Consider the following 27092-nt stretch of genomic DNA (forward strand, 5'->3'; position numbering starts at 1 on the left):
AATTTAAACATTCAAAAATCGAAATAAACTTTTTATAATTAAAATTTTATCTCTTCTAAGTTTTGGCAATATTACATAAAATGTTTTATATATTTACTGTATATATATAAAAAGAAGTACTGTACTTTCCCAGTAAAAACATGAAATATAGCGGATTCTCGATATAATAAACTCTTAAAGGACAAAGCTAAATCATTCACCATATCAATAATCCACTGTAAGTATAATTTATTAATTTATTTTTAATTATATGGTTAAATCTCTTACTTTTTTTTAATATTTATCATCATAAAATTTTATTATTAATGCTTAAATTAATAACTTATTTATATTATACATGTAATGTTTGTTATGCACATATAATGAATGTTTACATTATATGTATATAATATATATTACAGTATATACATATACTTTTTTATTTTCTATATATCATACACACTCTGGAGTATCCTATATCATCGTAAGAAAATATTGGAAATAGGTTTGTGCATAATTGTTTTTGTAGATAAATCAGAACAGACTTATAAATATACAGAAATATAAAAAAAAACCATAAAAATATATTTCAGAAAGAAAAGGCGTTTTTGCTTTAGTTATAATTTATTTATTTATTCCTAAGTTTGTTAAGAGGAGAGGAAAACATGTGCGATTTTACTTTCTCTAAATACGCCTATGAACGTATACATTTATATACTCACACGTACATAGCTATACATATTTATATACTCACACGTATATAGCTTATATAGGCTATATACGTGTGAGTATATAAATGTGTATAGTACGTAAATGTATATAGCCTATATAGGCTATATACATTTACGTGTGTGTATTTATTGGGCTGCAATTTTAAAAAATTGTAAACCTATAAATTCCCACTGTCATCCATTGTCTGTCTATCCATAATATCAAAAACGGAGTTAGGTAGTTAAAAGGCGAGACTAGAAGTGGAAACCTTATAGGCAGGAGCCCCAATTAACTATATACGAATGTCCGATTCCAACCAGAAGTCGTTATTTCAATTCAAAAATTTTCCCTGAAAGGTGATAGATGACCAGCACAACTCTATTGTTAAAGGAAAAGTATGATGTACAGGGGCAAGCCACTACTAATATCAGGTGGAGAGCATATACTTTAAATTAAATAGATTAAAAATATAATTAAAAATTGCAGCTTGGCATTGTGGCAATTTCACAATAAATAATTGCTGGTATAATATATATTTACTCAAAAATTAAAATAAAATAAATCAAGTAGTATATTTTTTTGCTTAAAATTTTAATAAAAATGAAAAAGATTCGCGGTTTATAAATCTTATAATTTAAACTGCAAATTATATTATTATATAATTTAAAAAAACTTTAATTTTTTTAAATATATGTTTAATTTAAATATTTATACCGATTTAATATTTTCTTATTTATTTTTATAAAAATTTAATGGAATTGGTTAATATCAAGGGCTGTGCATTAATTACATCTCTCGATGTAAGTTATTGATATTGATGCAATTATTTTTTCCCTGTACAATTTTCTTTTGCACAATTAGAAATTATTTCGATGTAAAAAAATAAAAATAAAAGATCATGCATATTTAAAAAAATAGATAAAGTCCGAACAGATGAGATTTTTATTATAATACAAATTTATATTTATCTTTAGGTTATAAAGACATTTATTTTTTTTATAAATTGCTCTAAAAATATACCAATTTATCACCTTTTGTTTTTATTGTACTTGTTTTGTTCTTTACTTGTGTGGAATAATTTTTATTATTCACATTAATAAAAAAATACTTTTCCATTTAAAAAAGTAGTATAAATAATTCATATAAAAGCTCTTTTATTTTTGAATTTTTTACAGAATTTTTCAGTAATATTTTGTTTAAACTAAACAAAACTTACACACTGAACATGAAGTACGCAGTCAAGAGAGCAACAGTATTGGATGCAAGGGGAGGGCTACGAGAGGTTTAAGTCCCCATTGACACACTCACACACAAATTAAAATTTATCTGTTTGAAATCCAAAACGTCGTTTTTAAAAACACTTTTGATGGCAAATATGATTTATTGTATCATCCGCAACACAATCGTCGTGCATACATTAATAAAAGGCACTAATAATTATTCAAATATTTTTAATTTTAATTTTTGTGTTAGTTCCTCTTTGAATATTTTTGGATTTAATATATTGCAAATATTGCATTTTAAAAAATTTACAAATTTTTTCTGTTTCTTTAAATGAAACATGAACTGTTTAAAGCAAACAATTCATGGTTATTTGTAAATTTGTTTTTGCTTTAAATGAAACAAATAAAAAATAAAAATTAGCAAAAAGGTATTTTTAAATAAAAAAATTTACAACTTTGTTTTTTTGCGTTAAAGAAAAAATTAATTGAATTTTTTCATCAATTTGAAATTTTTGCTCACAATTTTAATAAAATCAAAATGATGTTTTTCATTTACAAATATTATTAATTAATCCACAAATCTTTAAATACTTTTAGTACATACTGTATTTTAAAATTTTTACATTTTCAATTTCGAAATTCACGAAGAATAAATGTTCAATAACATTCTTTCATACTCCAACAGACAGCTATTAAAGATATGGAAAACATCTTTTATATCAGCATATATTATAAAAATAAACATTTCAATAATTTATTTCATTTACATAATCAGATAAATTACTTAAGATAACCTTCAGTTACTTACATTTTAGTATATTAATACCTATTAGGCCTATACATAAAATAATAAACAGGGTTGCACTGGAAGAAAACAGCTTAGATTAGAATAAATTATTTATTTATTAAGTTATAAGTTAATGAATAATATTTTAATGATAATAAAATTAAATTAAAATTAATAGTAAAACGTAGTAACATTAACTAATAACTTAATAAATAAATAATTTATTCTAATCTAAGCTGTTTTCTTTCAGTGCAATCCTGTTTATTATTTTATGTATAATAGGTATTAATATACTAAAATGTAAGTAACTGAAGGTTACCTTTACCTACAATTTATATATATATATATTATATAAATACATTTCTGATTAACGCATAAATAAATGCATATTTATATAAGTACCCAAAAGTCAGTTAATCAAAATATAGGGTTTTCTTTTTAAATATTAGTTTAAGAAAGGTTAAAACATGTACAGTAATTCATTCGTTTCATGGAGGTGATACTCATATATCGGCTAACTAACTATTGAGCTATCCCATATTGTCAGTAACTTTATTCCTTAAATCAAAACAATTTTTTTTTTTTATTTGGCGAATAATATCCACATAAACTTTAATTTTTAATTAGTTTTCTTCTTCAATACTTTTAAAGTTTTTCTTTTCTTTTTTTTTTAAAAAAACTCTATCTAAATCGATAAAGTTTTGATTCTCCGTTGCTTGTGTAATTAAATAGGAATTTTTTTTACAAATTATTCATTAACTTTTGAATTTAGTATATTCAGTTATGAAACGATAACTGAAAATAATTTTATTTTGTTCTTCTCAGTTTATTTAATTTATTATTGTGTGTATACATTCAGTTTTATATAGAGAGTTTTATATATACTTTCCTCGAGGTTGTAGAAATATTTTACATGTGTTTTAAAGATCTAGGGGATCCAAAAGTGTCTTATAAACATAGCCCTTCTAACACATTATTTCAGAGCTCTGGCTAGATACACCTTCAGACGTTGCTCTGCAGCATTGCTAAGCGCTGTGAAAAAGCTTCAATCTCGCTGCCCTTCAGCTTTTTACCTTCTTACCTTTTCATTTTTCCAAAGACTTAAGAATCGCTTGCATTTCTTGGCTCTTTAATATAGCACGAGGCTGAAGATCGGCGAGTGTGAAGCTTTAAAAAGTATATAATATCAAAAGCGTATTGAGTATTGTTATTCTAGAATATCAAATAAAGTATTATGTTTAAATAATGAAATTTTGATATAATATGTAAATTTAAACGTATCTAAAAGTTTATGTAATTAGTGTTTGACACTACTTGATAATAAGTGTCTTAAAAATAATAAATAATACTTTAGTTTCGTACCTGCATGCATTTTATAAGTATGCTCTAATTATTACCACGCTCAACCAGATAAAGTTCAAAATAGCTTAAATTTATCTTTGTATACTAAGTACATTTATTAATTATCAGGACTTATTATACTGGATAATAAGTATAATAAGTCCTGATAATTAATAAATGTACTTAGTATACAAAGATAAATTTAAGCTCTAATTAAGGACACAAAGGCATAATAATTGAAAGTTCAAAATAATTTAGTCTGAACATAGAAGGGCTCCCAACATTTAGTCTTTTATTTAAGAAGAATTAAATGTAAAGTTTATTCTGATAAATAATAACTAATTCATCCTTTAAGTCATTCTGTATTTTTATGGCTTTTGGAGAGAATAAAGCCCCATATCACTTCTCTCGAAATATAATTACATACATCACAATTAGAGAATTTTGAGTTAAAAATTTGAAGTTTATAATAAATTAGTGCTTTTCCTCCTTGATATTTTAAGAATTTAGACGAATATATTAATATTATATTCATTTTAAACAAAGTTAACGAAGTATCTACGATTATTATTTATTAATTTTGGTTAATGTTATCTTAGGTTCCAAGATGGTGGCTCGTTTCTGATTCCAGCAAGGAAACAGTGGGGACGCACGTTTTCCTAAACCTAATCTATTCTAATAAATTACCATAATTATTAGCAACCAAATTATTAGAATAGGTTAGGTTTAGGAAAACGTGCGTCCCCACTGTTTCCTAGCTGGAATCAGAGACGAGCCGCCATCTTGGAACCTAAGGTAACATTAACCTTAATTTTATTATTATTTTTTTAAGTTGCAAATTGAATTATCAGACAATGTTCATTTACGAAAATTTTTAAATTTCTTAATAAATTTATTATATTTTTATGACAAATTTTTCACTTAATAGTTATTAAAATTCAGAATAAAATCGAATTTTAACTATTTTTTTTTCCATTTAAAAACTTATTTTTAACATGAAAATTTCAGTTTGAGATTCAACGTTTTATAAAAGCCTAGTTAATTAAATTTCAAGAACGAAGATTTTTTTAAAATAATTAATTATTTATTTTAGATTTCTGATATTTAAAAACAAAAATATAAATTTATAAAAATATTTTTAATAAATTAATTAAATTTATTTACTTATTTTCTTTTGTTTACAAGTCGTTAAATGTAATTTTTTAAGGGAGAGTTTTAAATATTTTTAAGTAGAAGATAAATACCAGTAATTTAATTTTCTTTTAGCTTAAATAATTTTTATTTTGTTAATTTTATTTATATTTTTAAAAATTACTTTTTATACAATGTAATCTTCAAGCTTTTTCTTAAATAATTTATGTTTTAACATTAGAAAATTTCATTTTTTTTAATTATCTAAAAAATAATCTTTACCTCAAATTAAAGAAATTAAATTTATTTAGCACTAATTTTCAATCAAATAAATTGAATTTGTGTCATTTATTTAGGATATAATAGCAATAAAATGTCAATTTCTTTGTTCTTTCATCATCATAAATCTTTCATAATCCCATTTATAAATAATCTCTTCTTCTTAAAATAAAGTATTAATTCGACTTTATAAGGCTATTAAATTGATTTTTTATAATTAAATATTTAAGTAAAATATCATTATTTTAATAAAAATACGTTTAAATATATATGTATATAACAAATACTTAAGGAATGTTTAAATTTTTATTTGAATGATAAGTAAATTGTTATGACTTCGGTTGTTAAAAGTACTTATATAAAGTTAAAATAATGAATAATTTAAAATAGAGCAATCTTAAAATAATGATGTAATTATTTTAATGTTTAAATTATATATTCAACGAGTGTAAAAGTTTTACTTTTGTGAGTAAAAATTTTAAGAGAAGACTTTAAAAAAAAAACAAGAAAATGTGAATAAAATGTTATACAATTTATTTATTAAACTAGTTAATAATAAATTACATTTCAATTACTATTTTAAAAAGTTAATTTGTAATTTTTTAATAAATAAAATTACATTGATAAAAAAGAACTGAAAATATTCGTAATTAATTTAAATTTACTAAAACCTCGATTTAACGCATTCATTCATTTGCCTGTTTAATTGGCTCTAAATCGAGGTATTTAGGAAAGTGCTATATAGAGAGTTAATTGTAATGTATTTTAATATAATGTACTGTATATTAAATATATGCACTGTATTATAATATAAGTTATGTAATATACATTAATTATATTAATTCATATTTTTTTATTTAAAAAAAACGAAAATATTCGCTATTATTTCAAATATATTATTACATAGAGCATAATATATATAATATACATATAATACAATCAAACCTAAATATAGCGCTCTCTTATATAGTACCACCTTCATAAAGTGCCAGTAAATACTCATTTCCTTAAATACTGAATAGAAAACTCTTTAGCATCTGTGAATTACTAAGTTTATTTTTTTTAATCACCAAATCACGTGATTTCAAATTTCAAATTCAAATTTGTGGGTAAACCTCGTTACTACATCTAATTCTTACTATATGAAGTGCTTCAATTTACCATAATCAGTGCCTTACTCGATTTAGTAACAAATTCAGAGACGAAATAATAGTGGCTCTTAATCGAGGTGACATTATATTAAATGTATTAATAGTATATATATGCTATATACTGCATGAACATTCGAATTATTTATTTTATTATTTCTCTATATTTTATTTACGTATATATAAAATTCAGTTATTATTTAGACAAATTTAATCGATAAATTTTAATAAATAAAATTTACATCAATAACATAAAATTTATTTAAAAAAAAAAAACGAAAATATTCATAATTAATTCAAATATAAACATTAATGAACTTAAAAATAATTAATTAACCACTAATAAGGTATTAATATTTACATAAATTGTATTTAAATCATGAATAAAAATGGCAATTTAATTAATATTTATTAAGACAAATAGAGATGATATTTACCAAAATTCATAACCAGATGGTACCTTATTAATTTTATGATACCTTCAACGTAATTTTTTATTGAATTTTTTTTTTTATATTTTCCCCTCTACTTAAGATGTATGTAAACAGTTAAATAATATAGCAAAGTTAATCGCTTCCGTTATTTATTATATGCCTACACTATGTCATATTTTATCAACGTTCCTTTTATATTACATATAGCCTGATACTTCCAACGTGTCTTGCTAATAGAATATAAAGCAGTTTTTTTTTTATTGATACTACAAGAAAACTGACGTCGATTGATATGGGAAAGATAATTTCGAGTTGAATAGCTGAACCCATGTGTACTTTCAGCAATCAATGTGGGAAAGTATTGATCACCATCCGTCGCATCGTCTTCAATCATCCCAGTTCGTCTTACAATCACACCAATGGTGAAACATTGTTACATTTCAGTTCTACTACCGAAATTTTTTTCTTGATATTTTATTTTTTTCTTTCCATCAAAAAATCAATTTATAGTAAATCCGAAAGTTTATAGGAAAAATAAAGTATTTATTTATTTTTCAAATCAGATAAACTAATTCTTAATATATATAAACTTGAAGCCATTAGTGTTTGTTTATTTTTTGAGTGTTTATAGTCCCTTAACTCCTCCCTGATGTAAGGGAGTATTAAAAGACTAAACACTTAATTTAAAAAAAATGAAATTTTATAATATTTTTAATTTAAATATAATGTTGTGAACTCTTCTTTCTTTGTTTTGATGCTTGTGTTACTCCTACCAAACCTAATTCCTGGCTACGCTCAAGGCCGGGTTAAAGCTTTTATATATGCAAGACTGTTCTTCCTTCGCCAAGTAAATATAAATTTAAAAGTGCGAGGCTCTAAACTGTAGTCTGATGTCGTGAGACACTTCAGTTGTGATCTGATTTGTTTATGAGTAAACCTGACCCTAATTATGCCACTGCTTGGCCGTATTTAAACGTATTATGGCCGTAGTTATAATATACATAAGGCCCCTTTTCTTCCACTAAATAATAATAAATTTAAAAGTATGACGTCTTCGTATTATTATTGAGGCCCTAAACCCAAGCTAGACTATTGCTTGAAGCAATATAATAAAAATTGATAAATGCATCATATTTTAAAATTATAAATTTTTATTTCTAAAAAAATACTTTCTTAAATTGAGGGAAAACAAAACTAGTTTTTTCTTTACTTTAAACACTTTCTTATTTTTGGATTTAACGAAACTAAAACACAATTTTCTTTGAGAAATGAAAGATTTTATCGAATTGTCAGTTCAACTAAAGATTTGATATCTTCATGCATCGTACAACTGTCTTTGATCATTTTCGTATATGATTTTTGACGTTTCTGTTACGTTCTACTGCAATTGTGAATGGGATATATTCCACCTATAATATATTTTATTTTATTACTTGAATGCAATAACAATAAATAACATTTTATGTTATAAATCGTAACATATTCGCTTCTGTGATGCGCTATAAATAATAAATACGATATGTGACTATAAGCATTTATATAAAAAAATAAGTTTATGATGTTTATTATCAATCGTAAATTTTATAAAAAATTGAAGTGAATGATACAAAATTTTAATTGCAATTTTCTTCTCCCGGATCAAAGATTAGATAGCGTTAAATGTAATATGTACTGCGCTATATATAACTTTTATGAATGTATATATAGAGGAACCACTTAAATTCTATGTTAAAAACCAAGCCATAATCACCAATAGACGTAAGATGTATGATATTTACTTTATTCTTCATAATGGCTTTCTGTACACTGGGTAGGATTTTTGATCAACGGTCAACGGCTTTTCCACAAAATTTATGGCTGAATGTTCTTGGAAATCTGGCAAATTGTCAAATGTTTCGTTAGAATGTTTACTGTATTGTTTTCTATCAAGAAAGAACAATTCCTGATTATATTTTCTTTATAATTTTAACATATCTTTACATTATTACTATGCAGTTATAACGAATTAAGAATCATTGAAGAGTAGAATCTCGGTACATTGCGTCATCAGTGCTAATGTTTACAATTAAGTTAATTAAATAGTTATAATTATAATAATTATATCTCGTGTATATTTATTATATATCAAGCTAAATGGTACTAATATAGATAAATGTATTTAATGAGTTTAAAATGATATTTTAATTATTATGTTAATAATGTTGTACACGAGTGCGGCTGTCGAATTATTCGAGTAAAAGATATTTAAAATTTAAACAGAAGAATAAAAATGCTAAATATATTTATTAAAAAAATGATTTTCTAATATCTTTTTTGTATCTATTAATTTACAAATTATAATTTTTTTGTAAAAAAATAATAGTTTACAAGCGGATGAAAAGTCAACCTTTCGAATATAATTTATCAAAAGTTGTTGAAGACGAAGTGTGGTTGACCAGCCATTAATAGCTATTGAAAAACGTCCACCCACTAGTGATAAATGAGGCAAAGTGATAAAGTCTGACATTGCCATATTCACTTCTTTACTGAAGAATTCAACAAAATACTACAGATCATTAATTCTGTCTACTTCTTCTAAGAGAGTTCCAGTTGATGTAATTTTGAGGAAGGGTTGAGAAAAGCGTTTAAACAATATATAATCACTTATTTACATAATTTTCATTCCTGTATGAAATATTACTAACTCTTGATTTATTTAGACTATTTATCCACACTTCACGTCAAGGAAAACATATGTAATCTTGTATAGTCTTTGGCATTCTAAGCACAGACTTACTAAGATCAAATACCTCGAAAGATATTAGATATCTTCTTATTTTCTCATTAAATATTTCTTACAACTATGTAACTTATTAATAGCATATTTTTTTATATATAATTTTAATTAAAAAAATAAAATTTCAATCACACATTTGCATAATAAATCATTGTAAATAATCTATAAATGACTTTAAAAAATATAAATTTGATAAATAATTTATGAATTATTTTAAAATTTTATAAAATAACTAAATAAATTTTTTAAAATCTTATAAATTAATTTTTAAATTGCGAATTTTTTCAGCTATAAAGAAAAAAGCGCACTTATAATTCGTGCTTTCTCTTCAGATTTTATTAAATCTTTCTTAATTATCTTTAATAAAATTTATTAAATATTTATAATTAAATTATACGGATAAGAAAGATATCGCTGACAGTCATTAAATTATATTAAACTCGTTTCATTTTCTGATAATATCTAGGAAGCAATAATATAACTATATATAATTTATTATCATTCAAATTCAACTTCATTTATTACGTACAAACTCCGAATATTTAATCTGATAATTAATTTGGAAGCATCCTTAAACAGTTATTTAGCTTATATTTAATATGATTTATATATACATATATATTATAAGTAGATAAATATCTTAAAATCGAATTCAATCGATATTTCCATTAACCCACGTGTTTGCAATCAATGCTTCAGGCATGATATAATTTATAAAAATGATTTCTAGAAGTTAAAATTAAATAACTTTTTTATATTTAAACTTTAAAATAATTATATTTTTATACTTAAATATATTTTTAACAGGAAAAAAAGTATAAATAAATTATTCTTAGATTACTTTAACAACTCTAAATATAGATATATGTGTTAAAAGAACTATAAATAGAATATCTAAGACGTGAACATTTTATATTCTTTAAACTATTTACAGTAAATTTGAAATATTATGTTCTGTTTTTTACTTCGAAAAATATTTATTTATTTTACTTTATTTTTTTTATTGCTTCTTCTTACGAATAGATTTCGATTTAAAGACGGGAAGGAAACTTCATCCATTAAGATCAGTAAATCTTTAGATTGAAAATAAAAAATATTCTCTTTTAGTAAAGTCTACAACATGTTATTATTCCTTTTCTTGAAGCCGTAAAGAGATTTGGATTAAGTTTCATATAAACAAAGATAGAAACGTCTGTTCGTCTGTTCGTTTCAATAGATTTATTCGAAAGAATGATTTCTCCTAAACTTTCAATGTTTCAGAAATTATTGAGTTCTTCTATATATATATATATATATATATATATATTAGATTTTTATATAGTTATCGAGTAGGAAATTTTGCACAATTCCTTCCATTTTTTTTATTTTATATTTTATTTTTAATACTTTCTTCAATTTTTGAAGACGAATACACTCTAGATATACTCTAGCTGTTATTTATTTTTCTGATTTTATAAACGGATAAAGATTTTAAATCTTCTCTGAAATTTTTATTTAAAGTTTAAAATTTTGTAAATTAAAAAGTATGCTTGAAAAATTACTCTCTCTTTTAAATCTATTTATTATTATTATTATTATTATTTTTAAACATTATTAAAGAAACTCAAAATAAAGTTTTATTGACGTAAATAATGTTTTAAAATGTATTTTAGATTAAAAATATAAATAAATATTTAAAAATTAGTTTAAATAATAATTAATTAAATTTTAAAATATATATATGTATGTGTGTGTGTGTGTGTGTGTGTGTGTGTGTGTGTGTGTGTGTGTGTGTGTTAGTGTATTTTTATAAATAAAGAAAATGATTTAAATCTTATAATTTTATTTTTCTTAATTCTTTGAAAACTAAAAATGTATGAATAAAATCAATAAAACAAATAAAAATAGGTTTTTTTTAAATTTTTTATCAAAAGAAACTTTAATTTATATTACTTTCGTGTTATGTTTGTCGTTTAAAACCCTTGTTTTAGGGGCCTCTTCTCTATTACCGTCTTCTGGCCCTCATATCTATTGCCTGAATAAATATATAAATATAAAACTTTTATATATACAAGCTAAAATAATTCAAAATTAAATTTTCTACCAAAAATCGAAGAAGAAAATAATAGAAAAAGCTAATGAGTAGAGAACCATTATGCGAATTAATTGCATGTTGTACAAGTTGTTCGCTTTTACTAACAGAAAAAAAAAACTCGTTTTCTTTTGGATACTGTTAATTTCGGTATAATTTACTTCAATTTTTGATAATAAATTGAAAAATCATGTTAGAAAATACAAATTTGAAAATTTTATCATTGACGCTCTTTAGAAATACTTCATGGATAATATGGATCATTAAACTCTAAAATTTACATATACAGATCATTATATTCCAATATTTAATACTATCAAACTAAATATAAGTTATTAAACTTTAGATATTTAATCTATAAGATGATATGTTAAACTTCGGAGTATAACACTGTTAAAAAAAACTTAATGATTGCTAGAGGCTGAAAATTTTACTGTCAAATTTTTCATATCTCCCTAAAGGCTTTAATTTAATTTTATTTAAAAGAAAAAAGTTATGATAAAATAAATTAAAATATATTCCATTTTAATTATTTACAAAAGTTTAAATTTTTAATGAAATTTTATGCCCGAAATCTTAAATTTTCTAATTTCCATTATATACTTATACCGAATGAGTAGGATCTGGGCCTGATTTAGTTTTGTTATGGCTTTAAGCTGTAGCGTATGAAAAACTCTTCCCTTTCAATTAAATAGTAAGAAGTTTAAGAACCTGAGATACTAAGATATAGCTTATTTAGCTTATGTGTAAATTCTGGCCTGAGTACCCAGGTATCGATCCATAAGGGACAGAAAGGACATATCTTCCAATATATTTGTAGTGGCAAATTGTCCTCCCTCCCAAGATATATGCGTATTTTTATCTTATACCATATTAAAAAATTAGGGGTAGAAACTAGTACACTGTACATAAACAGCATTACTTTTTATATCCACTGAATACTTAACAATAAGAAATTTTTCTTACTCGTTGTCATTGATCTTCCCAATATATATATACTGTATATAGATCGAACCGATGCCTGAGTAGGACTATAATCAACAGGACTATTTAGCTTTATTAGGGCCTCAGTACTTAAAAAAATAAACGTCAACAAATTATATTATATTTAAAAAAATAAAATTTGATAAAAATAAAGCTTTTATTTCGATACCCAAGAAATGCAATGGATGAATTTGTAACAAATAATTTTGAGGCCTTCGTGAACTTGAGGCCCGAATCAAATGACCCGAAGCTACTTCCTTCGATAGAGTCTTGCATTATATATTATGATATACCTTATTTATTTATTAAATATTACTAGTTTATAAAGTAAGAATAGATCAGGAGTTAAGTTTTTAAGTGACAAAAATAATTGAATATAACTACATAAAATATTTACTTTTCTTTCATTGATAGAAGAAAGAGATAAAGAATAAAAAACAAATTAAAATTATTGGATTGGAAAATAAATAATAAATAAAATACTGAAAAAATAGCTTTCTTGTGAAATACTGAGAAGAAACACCATTACTGAAAACGTTGATGCTTTTCTTCAGGTTTTTTTTATAAATAAATAATTTTTTTAGAAAAGTACATTTAAAACGAGAGGAGAAAGCAAGAATGTATTGTTTATTTTTAGGATATTCCAAATTTTAATGCGTATAAAACTATATATTATTATGTAAGCTATATAATGTATTATATATATATATATATGAGTATATAATATATACTTCAAGTTTTTGCAACAAATTATAAAAAAATTCATAATAATAAAAAATTTTCCATGCTAAAATTTTATAATGATTATTAATAGACAACTTATGTTACTAAATCTATATTATTTAAAATACATATAACAGAAAATAACGCTGTAAGTATTTATGACACTATGTCAAGTAGAATTCGATTTATATAGTCCATAGTTAAAAAGTAGTAGATCATCGATCATTCATCAAAAAACCTTGTTAAGTAAGATAAGAGAAAGAAGAGCATCACAACTGATGATATCTGATATTGGATCAAAAAATCGAATTGAAAATATTCAATTTGAAAAGTGACAGCATTCAAATATTTATAAAATGATACTCGAAAAATCAATCAACTTTAAAATATTCTTTTCATAATTATTTTAATATAAGAAATCAATTTTTTTATTATTATTATTATAAATTTTTTATCCATTAAATTAATTATAATTCGAATAGAAAAATAATTTTATATTAAGAATTAAAATTATAATCATCTTGAAATTTCGAAATATTAAATTCTGTCAAGTTGAATTTTGCTTCGAAATTTATTATTTTACTTTTAGAATTTCAAAATTTAGATATCTTTAAAGAATTTGTTTACATATTCGATTTTCAGTAATGTTGAAGAGTATAATTCGATTATTAGTATATTTCCTTCTTTACTAAATTAAATGTTTAATTAGACATATAGAAAATAAACATTTTTCTTGTTTAAAATTCTTTACAGTTTAATGATAATTAACATAAATGTTCTTAATTATTATACATTAGTTTACATAAATCATTAATTTTAATGTAATCGACTCCATACACATAAATCAGATGAAAGCAAATGGGAGAAGAAAGATGATGATGATAATGTTTAATATATAAACTCTATAGAAAATATATTTGGAACTACACACACACACACACACACACACACACACACACACACACATTAGTGGCGTAGCGTAGTGGGGGCGGCAGGGGCGGCACTTTTAAGGGGCGGCAAAATTTCACAATAAATAATAATATCTTGTAAAAATTTGAACCTGTAGAATACACAATAATGTTGATTGTTCTTGCTGAAAAGTTCTTTAGAATTACTGTATATTTTAGTCTTTTAAATTGAAATACCTAAATAAGGGGGCGGCAAAATTTTCTTCCGCCCCGGGCGGCTGGCAGCCACGCTACGCCACTGACACACACACATATATATATATAACTTATTTTAAAGTTAAATAAATCATAGCGTTGCCATTCGATAATACAGTTTTATTTTGATTTATTACAAAATATTATACAAAAAGTCCAGTATCTGCCACTATATAAACTTTCTCCATAATAGGTAAAGACGATCGATAAATTTTTTTTTTTAAATATACAAATGCGATGCGACGAGGTGCGATGCGAAGCGAACGAGAGATAAATATGTTAATAAATTGCTCGGATCTCTCTTAAGATTAAGTTTTCTCAAGCAAATTTTTGATATAAAATGAATTTTCTTATTTTTCAAACCTTTTTTAAAGTCATTCTCTTTTCGTTAACATTTTTTAAAAAAAGTAGCTGTAATTAATCTACAGTATTTGTATTATAATTGATATATTAGCTAGCGACTGACATACAGACGCTCTTTCAAAATTAGTCAAATACCATACTAAGCACTTCAGAATACGTATCAACTTTGTCCATAGTATGTAAAGATTACATTAAAAAGCTTTAAATATAGAAATTCGATACAATGCAAACAAGTAAAAAAAAGCATTAGTAAGTTGCTTGAATTACAATCATACTTAATACTATTTTTTAATGAAGATTTTTTATTAAGTTACTGGCCTTTTAAAGGTATAACAGTTAATGCATTTACTATCATATTTATTAGATACGACAGACACACATACGTTACTTCAAAAGTGGTCACGTGAAGCACTTCAGAATTCGTGTACAATCAAATTTTGGTATCGATTTGTTTAAGAAAATAATACTTGTTCTCGATACAAAGAACACTACTCGGAAAATAATAAAGCCGAAAGAACAATGTTAATAATTAGATACATTTTATTCAATGTTTTAAGTACGAGATTTACTTAATTGAAAGTAATAAAGTAATGAAAAAATATTCAAATTAATTACAGTTGATAGATCTTATCTTTTTGATAAATCTAGAAGCCATCTTACGCTTACTTGATTCTAAAATATTTTTATAAAAAAATCTTATTCTAATTCTGTGATTTTTTTGCATTTTTCTTATATTTTTTGAACTTGTTAATATTTGTATAAAAATATTCTATCTAATTTATTTTGTTTTAAGATTACATGTTACACATAACAGACGGTTTGTCTGAATCAGGATTGAAAGAAGCCTGAACTAGTTACAAATGTGGGCCTCCACCACTATTCTAAAGCCATAATAATAATATGAATAAAATCAATAAAACTAGATATTTTTGCCACTTAAACAAGAAAAATCTTTTGTTTTGCCTTTTTCTAACATAAAAACTAAATTTTCAGACTACCTTATGCTCGGGGACCGACCAAATTACCCTGTTGGTCCCTCATCTATGTGAGTCTACATCTTATTCCCATCCAAATATGCAAAATATATATTATAAACTAATACGCACAGTTGAAAAAAAAATCTGTAAAATAAAAAAGAAGAGTAGAAAAGAATGTAGAAACTTGGCAATGATGATAATTCTTGGTTATTCTGGTAATGAAGAATGCTTATTATTCATTATTCTTTGAAAAAAGTGCCCCTAAAACCGAGTCCAAAAGTCTGAATACGCAGTCTTAGAAATTTCAAAACTAAAAATTATTATCTTGCTTTGTTCAAGCGAATGTTTTATGTGTATTTCTGAATCTTATGCCATGTTTGTATAAGCATGTCTTACGCTTTACTCTTCTTAATTTAATATTTTCTTACGGAAAACTTAACCATTAGAATAGAAAATAACTAACAAACAAAATAAAAAAAATCAAGCAAAATTTATCAAAAAGCAAAGTATGTAATGAAATTGACACCGAACAGTGCTATAGAAACAAAGAATGATCCGGTAATAGAAACCAAATGAGTAAGAAATGCTTATATTTTCAAATATAAATGCAGAAAAAAACATTAAAATTAACTTCAAATTATTCAAATATTCAATTTTATATTGTAACTAGAATAGAAGTTACAATAAATTATGATACTCATGACTAAAGCAAACTCTTTGATGGGAATAAATAACATATAACAATGGCTAAATATGAGGCCCGGTCCAAATGGTACCTCTGGCCTTCTCCAAGGTAAAAACAGCAAAACATTTGTCCCAGGCCTCACACTTGTGGGGTCTCGAATTACAATTTTTACGCTGTTTTGTTGTTTTTGAATATTTTAAACGATCAAAAAGATGAGCTATATCGACATTTGAAAGGCCTCGATTGAAAGTAAACATTTAACCATCAATAAAACAAAATACTTCAGAATATTCATTCAAAAATCCTCAATTAGAATAAATATAAAAAAATTAATTCAATAGAAAGTTGTTTTTTTAACCTGTTAAATTTAATATAAAATTATTTTAAAGTGAATTTATCTAAATTTAAATCTTCACATTTTTCACCTAAATATTATTTTTGTTTTTTTGAATTTCTCATTATAAAATTGATGAGAAGACGTCAAATTGACGTAAAAATGTTGACTATTCCAACAGTAATGTTCAAATTTACTGTTGTAAACTGCGATTATAACGACATCTAGTATCGCTTAATTGAATGACACAGAAATATTTCATGTCTTCACTTCATAAATATAACGTATAGTTAGAAGTAATATATATAGAGAGAAAACGACAGATAAAAAAAATATAACTAACAATAAAACACGGTTCGTGACATGTAACTGTTCCATTTATCACATTGATCATTGAGGCATTCATCTTACTCTATTTCTATAATGAAGCATCTTCAAAGGATACTCCAGTGTATTTGTCTCAAAGCGGCATTTTCTCTAATATTAAGCATCTTTATCTCAAATTTTTAAATATTTTACATTGCTATACACAAATAATTCTCATTTTTACTATAATTTCAATAATAAACTAATTTTTTACTTAAAAAAAAGCTATTTATAGTGTTTATAGAGCTTAAAAAGAAATGTAATTTATTAATTAAACTTTTCATAATTACGTTTAATATAAATAATTAAATATAAATAAGTTACTTTATAATTGGAGTAATCTTTAAGAATCGTGATCTATTAGTTGAATTAATCATTTATAGATTAATCCATACTCTCCGAGGATACAACTTAGGCCTTTGCGTTTTTAAACTTATTTAGTGAAGGGTAAAGAACGTCATATAACTCAGGACCTCAATCTATAATAATACAGCTTATAATCTCATTTAAACGTTATTGTGTAGTAGAGAATAAAGGGTATGTTATATAATATAAATTAAGGCCTCATTTTACGAGGCTACAGCTTACTGTTTAGTGAAGGCAAAAGAATTATTAAATGTTATAAATTAAAGCAGTAATTACTTTATATTATGTTTTGAACTATTTTACGGCATATAAGACATAACTTTGTCCAAAAAAAGCTCAAAGAACTGTCTTATATGTGAAGTTGCAATCTCTCATGGGTTAATGAGTTCTGCAAACTGCCTTCAGTATACATAATAGATTACCTCTATCTATCCCAAATCTTGAATAAAAATGTTATTGTTTAATTAAATATATTATTATTATTACATTTTTAAACCAGAACACAGTAAAAAATTTTGGAAACGACCGCCCAAGGCACGAGATAGCTTAAATACACTTAACACTTTCCCCTAAATATTCTGTGATAAAAGGGAGGTGCATCTAATATGCCGTAAAATACATTAATCTATATTAAGTTTGCAAGTAAAATATATAATGCATTTTATAAAGATATTACGCAAATTTTAATAGTAAAAAAAAACAGAAAAGTTACATAAATATCCTGAATAGATTTGAATTATTAAAGTTGAAGGCATCTCATGTAATGGACTTTGATACCTTTGATACAAAATACCAGTGTCATTTTCATTTTATATCCTTCAGAATGCATCTATTTGATTATTCTTTTTAATCCTTTTTTTATAAAATCCATATATTTAAGTGCTATTTCGTGTTTCTCTTATTAAATATAATTATAAATAATGCTTGGTAATGTTTTATTACTTAGTTAAATTATACCTGGTTGCATGCTTTTAAATTAATAAATCTTTTATAAATATTTTCTATTATTTTCAATGAAAACTTATGAATTTTTCCAACAAATAACACATTAAATTACTAAATATTTATAAATTATTTTTAAATTTGGAGTTTTTTTGAAATATTTATCAGGTTAAAAGTCATTTTTAAGATATATACTTTTTATTTAATTACTCTCAACTTTCTAATTTTATAATTTTTATTAACAATGTTTAATTGTTTTTGAAAAAGAAATTAATTTAAAAATATAAAATTAATAAAAATATAATTTTTTAGATTTTATATTTAAAAAATTTATCATATTTTTATTCAGAACTTTACACGTGTCTGAACGCATTTTTGAAGTTATAACTTCAAAACAGTATAAAAAATTTGGCAAAAATAAAGAATTTTTCTTAATGCACAAGAAATGCAATGACTGATAATAAATATTTTTGAGATCTTCGTAAACGTAAGGCCCAAGCCAAAGGCCTTGCTGACCCCTTAAAGATATTAGGATACTATTTTAATATAACTTAAGTATAATTTTATACCATAAATTATAATTAATTTATAATAAGATAATTAATATTTATAATTATCATTAACTATTTATTTTTTATTCACTATTTTTGAAGATCTCTGCGACCTAGATTCGTATCAGCATATATTATTTTATATAAGAGAATAATTTTCTTGCTTTCAAATGATGATTTACTGTTAAGCAATTTCTGGAAAGATGAGTGAATGCTACAAAAGAATTTGTTATTACTTGAATTTTTACATCTATATTGTAATTTATCAACGAATAAACTGTTTAAATTAGTTCGATTTTAAATAGAATTATTAAATTTTTTAGCACTTGTTACTTTCTTTTCCGTGCATTAAGTTTTACTGACAATTTATCTCATTCTGATTATAAAAATTTCTTAATTAATTAATTCAGTAACTTATATAAAACAGTTAAATAAAAATTTATGTAGAAAGTTTTATGTTCTTAAGCAACTTATCATTGAGAAGTACGAAGAAATTTGCTATGCAAAACGGTGATAAGTGAGAGCAAATCACGTATTTAGTGTATGATAAATGCATCATAATATAATGTTCTTATTGATGATCAGCCGGATGTATCATTCCGGCACATTAGGTTTACTAGGAGGACCCGCTATCGATTTTTATTGATCTCTATTCTCCTATTTATCTGCTCGAATAAAGTAACGAATTCAACCAGTAGAAGGAAAGTATTCCATTAGAATAAGCAATTTAACTCTTTAAAAAAATTCTATGTAACTTAAATAAAAATAATTTGAAGTTTTTTAGATAGTAGAAGTTTACAAATGATAAAAAACAAACGAATCATGAATACAATCAATAATAATGTTATATATAAATTTCCCTCGAGAGATTAATTTATTACTGTAACCAAATCCTCAAGCGAGTTGGAGAAAAACATTACAGGAAATTCCTATAATGCTTTAGATACATAAAATGAAAAATGATCAGATTACAGAGATTTTCATTAAAGTTTTAGTCGAAGTTTGGGTTTAATATAATAAATTTTTATTCAACATACACTTAGACTAAATCAGACCCATAACGTATACTTCAACTGTAATTATTATGCTGTAAAAATAGTTATAGAAAAAACGATATCAACAAATTAATTTAAATATATAAAAATTTTCATAACAAATAAAATTTTAATATATTTAAATTAATTTATTGATATTATTTTTTCTGTAGCTATTTTCGTAACATATTAAATCTAATTATAGTTGAAAGAGTCGATCTCTCTCATTTTCTTGAATAAATGTCTTGATTAATTAATTCAATAACTTTGTGAACTTATTTACTTTGTTACATAAGATTGTTTAAAAGTCGTATTTATTTGTAATTTTTATTAAATTTCTGTAGGAAGTTAGATGTCTCATCAAGCGGTAAAGGGCCTAAAACCACAAAAAAAAAGGGTGTTAGCAAGGCCATTTGATCCAGACCTCAGAGACAAATTTAATGTTTTTAGTAAAATTGCATAATGTAAAATAATTGATATTAGTACAATGTATAACATTGAAATGTTTTTAATTATTTGAAACTATTAAGATACTCCCCAGCGTTTTTCTCACTTAGTGCCCGTGACCTCTACTCATCATATCTGTCCCACTCTTGCTACTCCTTTAGATAAAGTTCCACCTTTATGACTGGCGTGGACTTCATCTCTTTTTTCTCAGTCCATGCTCATATAGTAGAATAAACATTAAATATTGTTGAATAAAATAATTCGTAATCATTCATACAAAAAATAATTAAGAGTTAAAAAAAATATCATATACACAATGCTTTTTCTTGTATATTTCAGGAGATTGCCAAACTTTGTCACGATAAGAGTCACATATCGCCTATCAGAAATAAGCGAGAATCGCATCCTCTATTGCAACGGTATTTCATATTATATATAACTTAATTAAAATGCTGTAGTTATCACTGTTCTATACTAGATGTCACTGTTTATATAGTAAATATTGATGTTACTTTATTGGTACTTTATGACCAGCTAAGTAAACATTCGTTTAAATCCGACTTTACGAACGTACCCTTAACTTTCGGCTGCCTATTCAAGGTTAAGTTACGAGTTACACTTACAATCCGTGTGTATATCACACTGCATAATAGTCAGTAAATTTACAAAAATATTACATATACAAACCGCAAGTAATGTTTATTAAATTTATAAAAAGAAATTGTAGAAATAGCCGTGTAAAAGAGCCTCAAATGTGACTCTCCTATACTTTTTCCGACCCGCAGTTTTGGCAACTGAGGCTGTATTTTTATACAGTAAATATTAAAATTTATATTTTAAGCATAAATTATTTGTATTTTCCTTCAATATTAATTTTGATTTATGAGTTATAAAATGCAAAAAAAAAATGTATCGAATGCGTCTAAGACCTAACGACTTTAAATTTAACTATTAGCAGTTATTGATCATATTTGAATAGAAATACAGTGGAACCTCGTTACGTCTGCTTTAGAATACGTCCAATTCGAAATACGTTCTGTTTTGACGAAACAAATTTTGCTCGGTATACGACTTTTGTTCGGTATACGACTTAATTCAATCTTACGCGTCATCTATGAACAAGTAGCACTACCGGTGTACTAGACCAGACTAGACGTTCGCGGTGCCACGGTTTATAACTTTGTTAAATTTCTTCTGATTTTAATTTGTAAGTAAAATTTTATTATTTTTATTAATCATGAATTGCAAAAAGGCAAATGAAAAGCAACAGAAAACTAAAAAAATGACTAGAATCACAATGGAACTGAAAAAAGAGATTGTTGAGAAATATGAAGGTGGCATGGGTGTTCGAGATTTAACTGTTGCATACCGTATTCCGAGAACGACGATATCAACAATCGTGAAAAATAAAGACATTATTAAATCTGCTAACGTTGCGAAAGGGGTTAAATTAATTTCTAAACAGATTATTAGTATTAAGGAGAGTTTGATTTGATTTGATTTTTATTTAATGATTTAAATAATATAATACAATATACTGTAATAACTTTAAAAATCTGTAATAAAATTAATTTTTTTATTAATGTGCTCAAACAATGTTTAAATTATTTTACACCCCATTAATATATCATATCAAGAGGGTTTTTTACATGAGAACGGATTAATCATTTTTGCATTACTTCTTATGGGAAAGGTTGGTTTGGTATACGTCTTATTCGGTATAAATCCAAACATCAGGAACAGGTTAAGGTCGTATACCGAGGGTCCACTGTAATTTATTACATTTTAGAAATCATAACTGTAAAAAATTAAACTAAACAAGAAATGGAATTTAAAACAGGTAGTTAAATGATTTAAGTCAGTGTAAATGCAATAAATGGTCTTTACTAATATTGTTAATTAGGACATCTCTAGAATCATCATCACCAATAGACATTATTGATCACGGATTTGTGCCTGACCATCAGGCTGGTCTTGTGGAGTTTTCCGGGCGTTTCTTACTTGTCTAACACGTAAAGGCAAGTTTTTCATTAAAAAGTCTTCCAGGAAGCTATCTTGGTATATCGTTCTTGTGTTACGCTGCTTTATCCCATCAAAACAAACCTCTAAAGAATTAAAGCGAACCGAACTGTCAGGAAATCTCGTGGACTTAGGATATTATTTGTTGAGATTGAAAATCTAGAAAATCGTCATTAAGCTTTGAATTTAAAATGTTTATTTAGAACTACGAGTTGCTTGCGAGATTCTAAAAATGAAGCGGAAAGTGCGTGAAAACGTATGGTTGGGATCTACTTTTCTAAGCGAAAAGACGTGTTTTTGTTCCAAGGATAGTTCAAAAGTCGAATTTAAGAAGGAGCGAAGGTTTTAGAGATATCACCACTGTGGACCACCTCAAAAGAGACCGACACTGAATGAAAACAAACTTGTTTGTTTTGGTTTTGTTTTCGTGTATTATTGGCGCGATTTATGACAAGAACCCGTGGAAGCTACAATCCGTATGGAGTAAAAGATACAGACGAAGGAGAATAGTTTCGATTCGTGACTCAAACGATTATCCTTGGACAATTGCTACCAGAAGTATGATAATTTAACAAAATGTTTGACTACAGAAGAATACTTTCACGTATCTGTTACTACGATATATGCACAGAAGTAAGTATATTCTTGTTGTAAAAAATTAGTTTATGAAATACTGTATATTCTCTATATCATTGGTTTTTAGTCTGAATTACACACACAACCCTGAAGATGCGAGAATTACAAATTACAAATATTTAAAAAATATACACTTAATTAATAAAATAAAATAAAGCCATAGAGACAACAAATAGATAAAGCCATATAACGGAAGATTTTTTTTCAAAATCTGTCATTATTTACTGTAACTTACATCCCACCCATTCAGATTTTATATCTAAATTACACGCCATATGATTTTGAAAATTTGTCTAAAAGTTTTTCTTAATAGCTTAAACTGTAACTATTGTAAAATTAAATCAAAGCTTAAAAAACACGCGAGAAAATAAGAACCTATTCTTTTAAAAAAACTAAAGAAATTTTCTTGGAGGTGCAAGAGCACGTTTTAAAATTTCAAGTTTGAGAAGCAGAAAAGCTCACTACGTTATATATATGGTATAGCGATATTGTCAGAAAATATCTTTAATTTTTAATCTTTAATAAAAAGACACTATGGTCATTTGACCTTTTTCAGTGCCTTAAAAATACAAAATAAACAAACAACAGAGGAACAAAAAGCATCTGAAAATCAGCAAAAAAAAAAAAAAAAAATTACTGCACTAAAACAGAAAAGCATAATTTATCCATTGTAGTCAAAATCCCTTAGGAAATTTACTTCTCCTCTAACTACATTTTTCCTCTTTTTTAGTGTATGTCAATTACCATTTTTTTTAAATTTAAGTATGCAGGAAAAAGTCTTTGATCTGCAGAATCGTTGGTTTTTCAGTTAAAACGTTTTTACTTTAAATATTTTTATGTTTAAGTTGAATTTCTTCTTGTTAGTTATTTCTTGAAAGTCTTCAAATAACAAGTTCCAGTATTTTATTATGTAATGTTATAAATTTTAATAATACAACAATTGAACTAAAAAGAAAGGCGATCACAAGCACAGGTGAATTCAACGTCCGTTCCACATATGTCCAGTCTGAAAAGTGGTGACCCTTCCCTCCTCTATCCCCTGACCAGTTCCTTCTCCTTCGTGACCCCTCAGTTCTCCGAATTCTCGACAATCGCAGATGTGGAGTTAATGGGGAGGGGTGCTAATGAGTAGCAGATTTTAAACTCTGCTTACATATTATTTGAAAGACTGGGGCAGTTTGTCTTATTGAAAGTTTTGTTGAGGGTTTTAAGAAGTTATGGTTTAGACGATGGCAGTAGTTATCCTTCCTGCGATGATTTTCAATAATAACTGTTATGTGTTTTAAGCTTTATAAATTTAAAGGAGAGAAATACAGTTTGCTTTGCGTATAAAGTTTTTATGTTGTCGATTTTTTTCTTGTTGATAAGAATAGGAAGTTGATTCGTAGTAGTTTAATTTGAAAATGGCTCTCATTAGACAATTTTTGTTGTATTTGCAGACGGTTAGCGATATAGTCTGATGCGGTTCTCCATATAGTTATACCGTATTCAATTTTCGGTTCTGTACAGATATCCGCAAGTATATCAAAGAGCCCTGCAATTTGTTATTTAATATTTAGTCATTTATTAACTATGATATCACAATATGGACGATACAGCAGTTACATTATTAAATAAGATAAACACCGAGTTCGAAAAGGTATTATTAAATAAATTATGTAATCTTCCAATTATCTCGAATAGTGAATTAACTAGACAGAGAATAAGTCTTTGTGAATTTTATAAGTGACCTTTGTTTGAATCCGGATGGCATCCATTTGTCAAGTGACATCGCCTATATAATAAAATAAATAACAGATTGCTGGAAAAATAATATTAATAAATAATGATAGTGATTATTATCATCTGACATAAGAGGCAATCTTATAATTAGCCTCAAGTAATCTACAGAATATGTTTGATGCATTTGATATTAAATGAGTAAATTAATTAAAGTTTTGTAGATCTTAATGTAATTGTGTAACTGCCGTTATAGTTTAAATAAGAATAATAATAAACATCAGTCAGCATAAAGTCTCCACAAGTGCTTTGCGTAACAAAAACTGTACCGCAATACGGAAAACCTCAAAAGTGAAGCGAGCTTTACAGGGGTTTTTTATTAAAATATGATTAGTCACGATTATAATTCAAATAGATTTCAGTTCGTTTTTTTTTTTTTTTTTTTTGAAAAATTTAACTCAGTCTATTGATGAACTCACAATCACAATGTGAAACCAACTACCCACAGTTTAAACACAAAAGTCCAAAAGAAATAATTCTCTGCTTATCAGAAAATCCATTCGAGAATCCACTTCTGTCACATCCGGGTAGAAACGTTAAATCCGGGTTACAGCTTCAGGTCCAGATAATGAGGTCTAGTCCAAAATAAAAGATCACAAATCAGCGAATTGTTTCGCATTTCGTTCACCATAATAAACTGGGAAATTGTAGGTGAACCTCATTTTGAATTCCAACTGCTTCTTAAACTTTTCCAGTTCCTTACTCTCAGTTCAGTTGAGGCAATGTCTACAAAATAAAATCCAAGATTAATTAATTTTTTAAACGTTATATAAGGAAATAATTCCATTAGAACAATATAGAGTCTACGAAAATTGCACTTATCCGAAAAGACAATTCTACACACTTTCGGAGATGTTATTTGAATCTTTGACACCCAAATCAATTTTTGACTTGTCGAAACCACCGAATAAACAGAATTTCTTGTCTTTCTCCCGCAGTTTCTTTAATGCTGAAGGTGGTACTCCGGTGAAATAGCTCGGATGAAGCTGATTGTGTCGAATTCCATGTGGTCTGACCACATTTCGGAATCGAGTCCTCGTAGCTTGCATAAGCCAGTCTCAATCTGAATCTCGTCGCCTCGTTGATAAGATATATGTTCGGTTGCATCCCTTTGATGCGTTTGGGATGCTCGAAAAACTAACTTCAGATTGCTTCAGATGTTAAAAATGTTCAAGGGATTTGAACTGAAATCCACTGACTTGCGGATTCTTTAGAGGCACTACGGGACAATCGTGCAACTGTTCATCATTCTCCTCTACCTTTTCCACACTTGTCTCTTTGCTTGTAGTACTTTGTCGGAAAATCCTACTCCAAAATCTCTTCTCAACTTTATTCATTTTATATCTAAAAAATGGCAAAATAGCTCAGAAAGTAAACGAACACGCTTCGATAATAATCAAAAACGAAAAAACATACAGTAGAGCGTCGATAAGTGGAACGTCGGTAAGTGGAATGGTCGGAAAGTGGAACGATTTTCAGTCAGACTGTGTCGTGCTGAATCGAATGTTTTTGATATTAAATTTACTTCTAAAGTATAATTTTCATGTTTTTTATATTCTTTAATATATTTATTTTGTTTGTACAAAATGCAGAAATAATTTTTAACGATACGATAGCCTCGATGATTGTTATAAAAATTTTCGTTAGGCTTAAAATCGACGAAAATTCAACACGAAGCGACACGCAACGGAGAAAAATTCAACAGGAAGCGGTACGCAACGGAGAAAAATTTGAACATCGGACAGGTTAATGTATTTTTTCGTACAAAGTCGGAAACTGGAACAAATCATTAACTGGAAGGACCCCAGTCCCCAATTGGTTCCACTTATCGACGCTCTACTGT

The sequence above is a fragment of the Centruroides vittatus genome, unplaced genomic scaffold (assembly GCF_030686945.1).
Source record: "Centruroides vittatus isolate TY-2023 unplaced genomic scaffold, ASM3068694v2 contig_1035, whole genome shotgun sequence".
Classification (NCBI taxonomy): domain Eukaryota; kingdom Metazoa; phylum Arthropoda; class Arachnida; order Scorpiones; family Buthidae; genus Centruroides; species Centruroides vittatus.